This window comes from Vombatus ursinus, unplaced genomic scaffold, assembly GCF_900497805.2.
Source record: "Vombatus ursinus unplaced genomic scaffold, bare-nosed wombat genome assembly UNPS02000577.1, whole genome shotgun sequence".
Taxonomy (NCBI): Eukaryota; Metazoa; Chordata; class Mammalia; order Diprotodontia; family Vombatidae; genus Vombatus; species Vombatus ursinus.
The window spans coordinates 32,687,774-32,697,347 of NW_020940355.1; positions in this window are offsets into that span (position 1 = coordinate 32,687,774).

Here is a 9,574-nt window from a genome sequence, read left to right on the forward strand (position 1 = left end):
CTAATTCTGCTCATTTCATTCTTCACTAATTTCTTCACCTGTAAAAAGTGAGGGAGTCTGATTATGTCTTTTAAGGTTCCTTCCAACTCTAAAGTCCATGAACTGTCCAAACCTCTGAGAGTCTTTCAACTAGTATCAAGTATCTAGTGTGTATAAGGCACTATACAAAGTGTTAGGGGTAGAAAGGAACAAGTCTTAAGTTAGCAAATGAGCTTGAAGTTTGCTTCTTTGAATGGCAGAGTTTGTTTGGATGATGAGAAGATAGAAATTAGATTTCTCAATCAGGAGACTAAGGTTTTAATTTTTTCCTTTCCTCAGTTTTTCGACTTCAATGTAGCAATCATATTATGTGCTTCTATGCTTTAGGAAAATTTGGGGAGAATTAATTCACATCTCAAAAATATTTTGAGTTCCTGGGAGAAAGTTATAGACATATACCAAACATTATCATTAGCGATTTCATAATGTACCTTGGGAGTTCTTAACTTGTGAATTTATTTAGAAAAACACAATATTTTGTATTTTATCATAACTGATTTTCTTTATAGTCCTATTTTTATGCAATTAAAAATATTATTCTGAGAAGGGGTCAAGAAGCTTCACCAGATTGCCAGAAGCATCCATTGACATAAAAAAGTTAAGAAGCTAGCTGGTTTCATCTACCTGGTTTAATCATCAAGAATTCTCATAACTCACCATTCCATACTCTAAACTTACATTAAGATCTCATGAATATGAATCAGGGAGAATAAAAAAAAACTCTAGAATAACTTGATTGTATGTTTGCAACCTGGGGAGTCATTTTCTCTTCAAGTTAATCTGAGTCCCTGGAAGTCTTATTTAATGATTTTATTAAAACAAATTTTAATGAGCAATTAACTAGGTATACTTGTTTTGGTCTTTCAGATCCAAATGTCCTTCCTTTCTGGACATTCATGACTTCAAGGTGCAACGTGAACAAAGTGAACTTGATTATTTATAGCAGAAGCAACATTAGGCTTTAGGAATGAGAAGCCAAAGGCAATGACTTTCACTTAAGGAGAGGAGTGTAGCATTTTTGGTGCATTCCTTGGACTAAATCAGACATAAAGAAGTCAATAGCCTTCAAAAAGAACTGTTCCTTTATTTGGAATAGGTCATACAGATTTTATTGGCAAAACAAAACAAAATTTCCTTTCCTTAATGCCTGCTCTGCCCCCTTTTCACCCCAAGCTTCCTCACAGTAAACAGGGAAACAAGACAGTGTAGAATAGAGCACAGTGAAGTTGATTACGGAAAATGTAGCAAATCCTGAAAAGTACGGTGGTCTCCTGGTCATTAGGGAAAACAACTTGAGTTCTAGATGTCCGGACTGACCTTGAGTATCACCTAGTCCTGCTGTGTTTAGTTTCTTCCTCTGCAAAGTGGCAGTGGTGATAATATCTGCCTCCCCGGGATGTTGCACTTATTGCTGAAATGCTATTTGGTTAGCACTTTGAAGGAAAGTATGCTAAAAATATACCTGCAAATTCCCACTCCCTTCCACCCCATCAGGTCATAGGACTTCGTTCAAAGTCAGTGGGTCTACATACGCTATAGAAGCAAGGAGGCGGAAAAGAGAGAGCTTGAAATCTTTAAGGAAAATTATAACTTAAAATGATTTAAAACATAACAAGCAGATCTGTTCATTTTTTGTGGAGGGAAATGCAATTTTCATGGGCATCAGTAAATATAAATCAGCAAAACTGAAAAATGCTGCCAGCTAAAATACTAATTTTTGAAAACAAGCCTAAGAAGGAATCTAAAATGCATATTTGCATGAATACAGAAGTATAATTAAGGTCTCTTGCCTATGCCCTGATAATTATATCCAAAATAGACAGCCAGGGCTTTGTTCATGGTATTTAGTTATAGTAAACTCATCTCCATGGCTATCAGATCCCCAAGTATTCCCATTACAAACCCCAGCCAAAGTCAAAGATCCTGGCTTGAATGAGAAATATGAGATGAGCCTAGTAACTACTGTGTTATCTATACTCCCTCTCCTGCTTGAAGATGCTGATGGTGTGCTAATTGTTAGCTAAAGATAGTCTTTTGGGCTTGGAATGGCTTGAAATGGTTCTTGATTTGTTCCAAATCTCTGACTCATGCCAGCAGCCAATCAGTTGGTTATTGCTTGCTCTGCTACTCACTACATGTATGACCTTGAGAAAGCCCAGTTTCCTCATTAATAAAATGGGGGATGTTGATCAACTTATTTCTAATTTTTTTTAAATAATGAAATATCTCTTGAAGATGCACCTACATTTGACATATGTTGGTTGTGTGTCACTGAGTGGTATCACTGTGGGAAAAAAACCAAACTTCAAAGTCAGGGAGGCCTGGGTGAAAGTCCTGCCTCCAACACTTACTGGCTATTTGATCTCAGTAAAGTAACTTGACCTCTCAATACCCCAAGACAATTGTCCAAGACTGTAACAATTACAGAGAACGTTCTGATCTGCATTAGTAGGGGGAGTTTTCTCACCCAGAGCTCCCTATACTGACAAAACTGCATTCTGATCCAAAAAGAAAAGTCAACAGAAATAAAATTGCATGGTTGAAAGCAGTGCCATCAACTTCTGACAGCATGATGTGGTGGAAAAAGTATTGTACTTGGAGTCAGGACAAGCATGAGTTTAAACTCCATCTCTACCACTTTTCCATGGGAAAAGTCACCTATTCTTTTGGAGCCTTAATTTCCTCATTTGTCAAACGAGAAGAGTGGACTAGATCTTTATTCTCCTTTCAGATCTAAAAATAACAATAGTTATATAATGGGATTCTTTAGTGCAATGGCTTCAAGTGCCTATATTGGACAGTCAAAAGAGATACAGTTCATTGGAGGAAGGTTTGGTGTGTTAGAATTCTTTTGGATTTGCCCCTGAATGTCTAGATAAGGAGACAGAATTGGAAAGAAGACAGTCACAGGCAGGTGGGGAGCCTCATGGAAAGGTGACTATATGTAGTATCCAGAGAATCCTGGGGTATTCCTGAGCTGCCCATGGATGGAGAACTGAACTGGAGCAGTATGATGCTAGGGAATGCAGCAAATAGAATAAAAGATCCTTAAAATGTAGCTTTTGTGCATTTTGCTTCTGGGTACAACAGAGGATGGGAACCCTGAGACTGACTCCATGTTAAAGCTGCTGGCAGTTTAGAATCAGAGATAAAACATATTTGGCCCCAAGAGACTGTGATAGATCTTTATTATGGTTACTGAGCACATTCTGACAGGAGATAGGGGAATGGCTCACCCCATGTAAAATTTCCCTAGGAGATGTTTCCTTTTCTCCTCCTTCCCTCATACTACCATGGGAGGTGAAATACATTGTACTTATTTGCGTTTGGAAATCTCGGAATGGCTCGATTTTGTTATTATTTATCTCTTCTTATTTAGATTATTTTCCTGTCTGAATTAAATGCTTTGCTATTGGATTTGTGGTTGTTTTTTTCTATATGGAATAGAGTGTCACACTAATTGGTACACAAACGATGAGTCATATAACTGATTACCTCAAACACATCACGCTGAACTGGGGAAAGTAACAAGAGGTTCCAAAGCCAGAGTTCTCATTTAAATCATGATTTAAAAATAATTTTACACGTATGATCTTAATTGGCCTTTAGAACAACCTTCTGTGATGGGTGGTATAAGTATTTTTATCTTCATACTACAGATGGAGAAACTGAGATTCAGAATGGTTGCATGACTTGTACAACATTGCATAAACAGTAAGTGATATCACTTACTTGGGCTTCAAGCTCAAATATTGGTATTCCATGTCTGGTGTACTTTCCATTATATCAGGCTGCCTCTCTCAAATTCTATGATTTGGGAAGTGATGAAAATGGTACCTCAGGAGAAGCAGCATGATACAGTAGGAAGAGCCCTGGTATTTGAGTTAAAGGATCTGGGTTCAAGTCCCTCTGCTATTTATGACCTATGGGACCATGGCAAAGACACTTGACTTCTCTTATATTCAGTTTTACTATTGTAAATGAGGGGATTGAACTAGATGACTTCCATAGTGCCGTCCAGTGCTGGATCTATGATCCTATAATAAAAGAATTTAGTATTTCATCCTTTACAAAATTTCTGCTTGCTAAAATTCAAACTTCTTGAAGGATAAGCAGCAAAGAATAGGCAGTAGTTTAAAAATTATAATTTTTAAAAATACCTTTGAATGGTAAAAAACTGCCAGTCATTAGGTTGCATAACAACAAAGTCCTAAAAATGAAAGCAGAATCAATTGTTATTTCCTTAGAATTAAGGATGAGAGCCATTAAAAACGCTGTACTTTCAAAGCAATCCTTGAGTAACAACTCTGTGGGAATGATGGACTTCTTTGACTATAACATCTTAGATATAGCTTCCAAATAGTTTAGAAAATTGTTTGTAGTTAGATGCATAGTCCATTGAGGTATGTGCCCACAGGCTCACACATATTAGATATCCACTGAAGAAAGGGCACCCAAAACTGAGTGGGAAGAAAAGACCAGGGATAAATGACATTTGGGAAACTGAACAGAAGTTTCCATGATCTTAGGCAGCTCCTTGCCACTCACACCCAAGTGATATTATGTAGGTATGAGTTGTAGATCTCCTCTATTGTGGATCTCCACCATTTCAGGGGTGAGTGACCTAAAGGGCAATGGAGAGAGGCATGGTCATCAATGAAGATATCTGTGTAGAAGTGGCAGAAGGGCACTGTTGGTGAAGTTGTATACTGATTCAACTATTTTGGAGAGCAATTTGAAACTATACCTAAAGGGCTATAAAATCACAAATACCCTTTGATCCTGCAGTACCACTACTAGGTCTGTATCCCAAAGAGATCAAAAACAAAAATATGTGCAAGAGTATTTGTAGCAGCTCTTTTAGTGGTAGCAAAGAATTGGAAAGTGAGGGGATGCTCATTGATTGGGGAATGGTTGAACAAGTTGTTATATATGATTGTTATGGAATATTAATTATACTCTAAGAAATGAGGATCAGGATACTCTCAGAAAAACCTGGAAAGACTTATATGAACTGATGCAAAGTGAAATGAGCAGAACCAGGAGAACGTTGTACACCTAATAGTAATATTGTATGATGATCTACTGTGAATAACTTAGCTATTCTCAGGAATACAATGATTCAAGACAATTCTGAAGGACTTATGATGAAAGGTGTTGTCCATCTCCAGAGAAAGAACTGGTGGAGCCTGAATGCAGATCGAAGATACTTTTTCTTTACTTTATATTTTGTGTTTTCTTTGACAGCATGACTTACATGCCAATGTGTTTTGCATGCCTACATATATATATATAATCAATGTTGAATTGCTTCCCTTCTCAATGGGGGGGAGGGAGAGAATTTGGAACTGAAAATTTGAAAAAAAAAAGAATGTTATAGTTGTTTTTACATGTGATTGGGGAAAAAATAAAATGTTAAATAAAAAGGAAGTGGCAGAAGGGATATTATCAGAGATATCTGGTGGAAAAGGAAGTGAGATGGTCATGTAGTTAAAGCATAAGAGATACACTGAGTTTTGATCTTGTATCTTTAACTTTGGAGGTAACCTGGTACAGTGACGAGTGTTGGCTTTGCAGTTAGAGGTCTTAGGTTTGGGTTCTTCACTGACTGTTTCCCATGATTGACCTTGAGCAACCTCTCTGAACTTTAGTTCCTCATCTATTAAGTGAGGGGATTGAACCAGATGGCTTTTCAGGTTTTGTCCAACTCTAAATCTAAAAGACTTAGACATCCCATAGACATCTTATATTAAATATGTTTAAAACTAAACTTGTTATTTCCCCTTTTGCCCCCAAACCCTCCTCTCTTCTTAACTTCCCCATTACTGTCTAGGAAGCCACAATCTTTCTAGTCACCCAGGCTCACAACCTATGTGTCATCTTTTACTCCTCTTTCTCTCACTCTCCATATTCTGGTTACTAAGTCCTGTCAATTTTACCTTTGTAATATTTCTTACATAACCCCCTTCTCTCTTCTGACAACATTACTGCCATGGTACAGACCCTATCATTTCATGCCTGAACTGTCACAATAACCTGTTGGTTGATCTCCTTATGTCAAGTTTCTCCCCATTCTGGCCCATCCCCTATTCAGTTATCAAAGTGACCTACTTAAAGCAAAGATCCCCTATTCAACAAACCCTAATGGTTCCTCATTATCTCCAGGATTATATGTTAAATCCTCTTTTTGACTTTAAAGCCCTTCATAACTGGCCTCTTATTATTTTCCCCATCTTCTTATACTTTATGATGCTCTGCGTAGTATTTGATCCAATGACTCTAGCCTCCTTGCTATTCCTTACAGAAGACATTCTGTCTCCTGACTCTATAAATTTTTACTGGCTGTTCTCCATGCTTGAAAAACTCTCTCTCCTCATCTCTGTCTCTTGGCTTCTCTGGTTTCCTTCAAGTCTCAGCTAAAATCTCACCTTCTGGAAGAATCCTTTCCCATTCTCTAAATGCTAGTTACTGTAGTTCCTTCCCTCTAAGATTACTTTTAATTTATCTTGTGTATATTTTTTTGTATGTAGTTGTTTGCATTTTGCCTCTCCCATTAGAATGCAAGCTCCCTGACCTCAGTCAGGGTTTTTTTTTTTTCGCCTTTCTTCATATCCTTAGAACTTAGTACAGTGTCTGGTTTATAGTAAATGCTTGATGAATGCTTTTGAATACTGACTGACTTATGGGATATGTTCTGTTGTGTTGGATAAATCTTCGATGAACAATTTATGGCAAGATAGGCATAAGAATCACAGGAAAAAGAGGTGAATTCTTACTCTGTTGCTTCTCTGGTTGGTTTTTAGGCTACTTAGATGCTAGATGGCTTCTGATCTGGGTTGACTCTGCTTGGATTCGTTTATCTCAGCTTTCCTTGTTCATTCCTAGTATCTGAACTTGTGGATCAGTATTGGGAGTATGTTTCTGCCTGTGCTTTGGATTATCTGCTTTGCCCTCCTGCTTTCCCCATCCAGTCCAGACTTCCTGGTATATGATTTACAAAGTTTGTTTCTCACCAGGATAGCTTCCCCCAGCTGTGAACCAAAAGGTCAACAATTGATTGACCTGTCCCCTGCAGTACTGGTCCAGCAGGGACATTACCGTACTTTGGCCCTTGAAAATGATGCAACCCTGATGTGGTCCCATGGCCCTGAGATAAAACCCTAACTCCTCGAAATCTAGTCCAGAAAGGACAGTAAAAATAGTTTTTTTTAAGGCATAGCATGAACCCATTATGATGAGGGATATGGGAAGAGTCACTTGTTCAGCAATTCATGTTATCCCCTTTTTTCCTCCCTAACCCTTCGTCAAATGATGTGATTCAGTGAGCAGACTTATCAAAATGTGCACATTTTCTCTTAAATTCATCAAGCCTGATTTGGATTGACTTAATCTTTTCAATCATCTGACTTTAGATAAGAGCACTGTACCTGTAGCTGGTAAGAACAAAAGACAGAGTGAGCTGTGATTGCTAAGCAGACCAGATAAACCTGGAGTCTTAAAATGGTGAGACCCAGAGACCGTGGAGTTGGAGACTAACCCTTTCAGTCTAGACATACTGCAACTTCAGGCTCTTTATGCCAGGAGAAGTCAGACGTCTGTGGGAATTAAGGTTATACTCACATCATAATAACCCTATCAAGTTGGTAGTTTAATCAATTTTATACCCATTTTGCAGGTGAGGTAACTGGTTCAGAGAAATGACTTGGGCTTGGTCAGACATTTAATAAGCCTCAGAAATCCTAGAATCTTGGAGCTGGGGGGGGTCCTCAGAAATAATTTGATCCAGCCTGTACCTGAGAAAGAATCATCTCTACATTGTCACCCAAATGGTCATCCAGCCTTTTCTTAAAGACCTTCAGTGAGGACAAAGTATCAATAATAATTTTTGCAAAACATTTCATATTTGTTGTGTCATTTAATCCTTACAACAAGCTTCTGAGAGTATTATTTTCCCATTTTACAGAAGAGGAAGCTGAGATAGAATGATTAGGTGAGTTGCAACTAAGTGTCTGAAGTGAGAATTAAGACCAAATCTTCCTGGTTCCTGAACCTTAGTTCTATCCATCGTGCTTCGTAGTTGGCCATTTCACTGTAATTTTTAGAAAGTTTTTCCTTAAATCAAGCCTGAATTAGCTTCTCTGAAACTTCTACTCATTGCCCTAATTCTGCTCATTGAGTCCAAGCAGAAAAATTTGAATCTTTCTTCTGCATGACAGCCTTTCAAACTCTTGAAGACAGCTATCATTTCCTTACTAAGCCCTCTCTTCTCCAGGCTAACACTGCCAGGTCCTACAACTCACCATTACATTATCTTAAGGCCCTTTATTAATTTGGTTACTTTCTTCTAGACATTCTCCAGTTTATGCATTCATATTAGGTTTAGCTCCCCAAATAGGCAAAAATTGGTGACAACTTATTAAAATTTTTACAAATCTAAAAGAATTTCAAAGAGGACTGGTGACTGGTCCAGCCTGGAGTGAACATTGTTGATTTGTTTCAAGGAGTTGGTAGTCAAGAAAAATAATGTAATCTCAGAGGCATTTTATTTAGACTAGGAAAGTGATAGTACCACTACATTCTGTTCTGATCCAGGTACATCTGGAATATTGTGCTCAGTTCTGTGTACCAGATTTTAGGAAAGACATTGATAAACTGGAAGCCATGAAGACAGATTCGATCAGAATGGCAAAGAGCCTTGAGTCCGTGTTCTGTGAATGTCAATTGAAGGAGCAGGGGACAGTCATCTTGGGTAAGAGGAGACTGAGGGGGGATGTAATCACTGTTTTTAAGTTTTTGTGGAAATGATTTTAGACCTTTTATGCTTAGTGGACAGAATTTTGATAGAAAAAGTAGATTTAGACTATTTTTAAGGAGACATTTCCAGATAATTAAAACTATCCTAATATAGAATGGACTGCCTTGGGAGAAAGAGAGTCTTCAAGTAGAGGCTGGACAACCACTTGTCAGGTATGTTGTTATAAGTATTCTTATTTAGGTGTGAGTTGGATGAGGTTGTTCTGAAGTCCCTTCAAATTGAAGATTTTTTTTGTGCAAGGCAATTGGGGTTAAGTGACTTGCCCAGGGTGACACAGCTAGTAAGTGTCAAGTGTCTGGTCTGAGACCAGATTTGAACTCAGGTCCTCCTGCCTCCAGGGCCGGTGCAAATTTGATTTTTAAAATTCTGATTTATTTCCTTAAAGAAGCAGTCTTTCTTTATTTTTGAGTTGTTTAATATTTCAAGTTCTTTGGGTTGATGTGACCCATTCATTTTTGGCACATTTTCTGTGGTAAGGACACATTGCAACATTACTAAAATATCAGACTGTTTCCATGCACTTTCATGCATTTGACTTAGAATTTCTACTGAATCAGATCAAATTCTTATCTTGAACATGACAAATAGGGCTTTAGCTAATTTTCTTTTCTCTTTTTGCAAAATTTCTCCTGTTGCTTTAGGTGGGGTGGGTTTCTCAGAAGAATTAAGTTTTCCGTGGCTTGTCTTTATAATCTGTCTTGACTACAATCACATTAATGC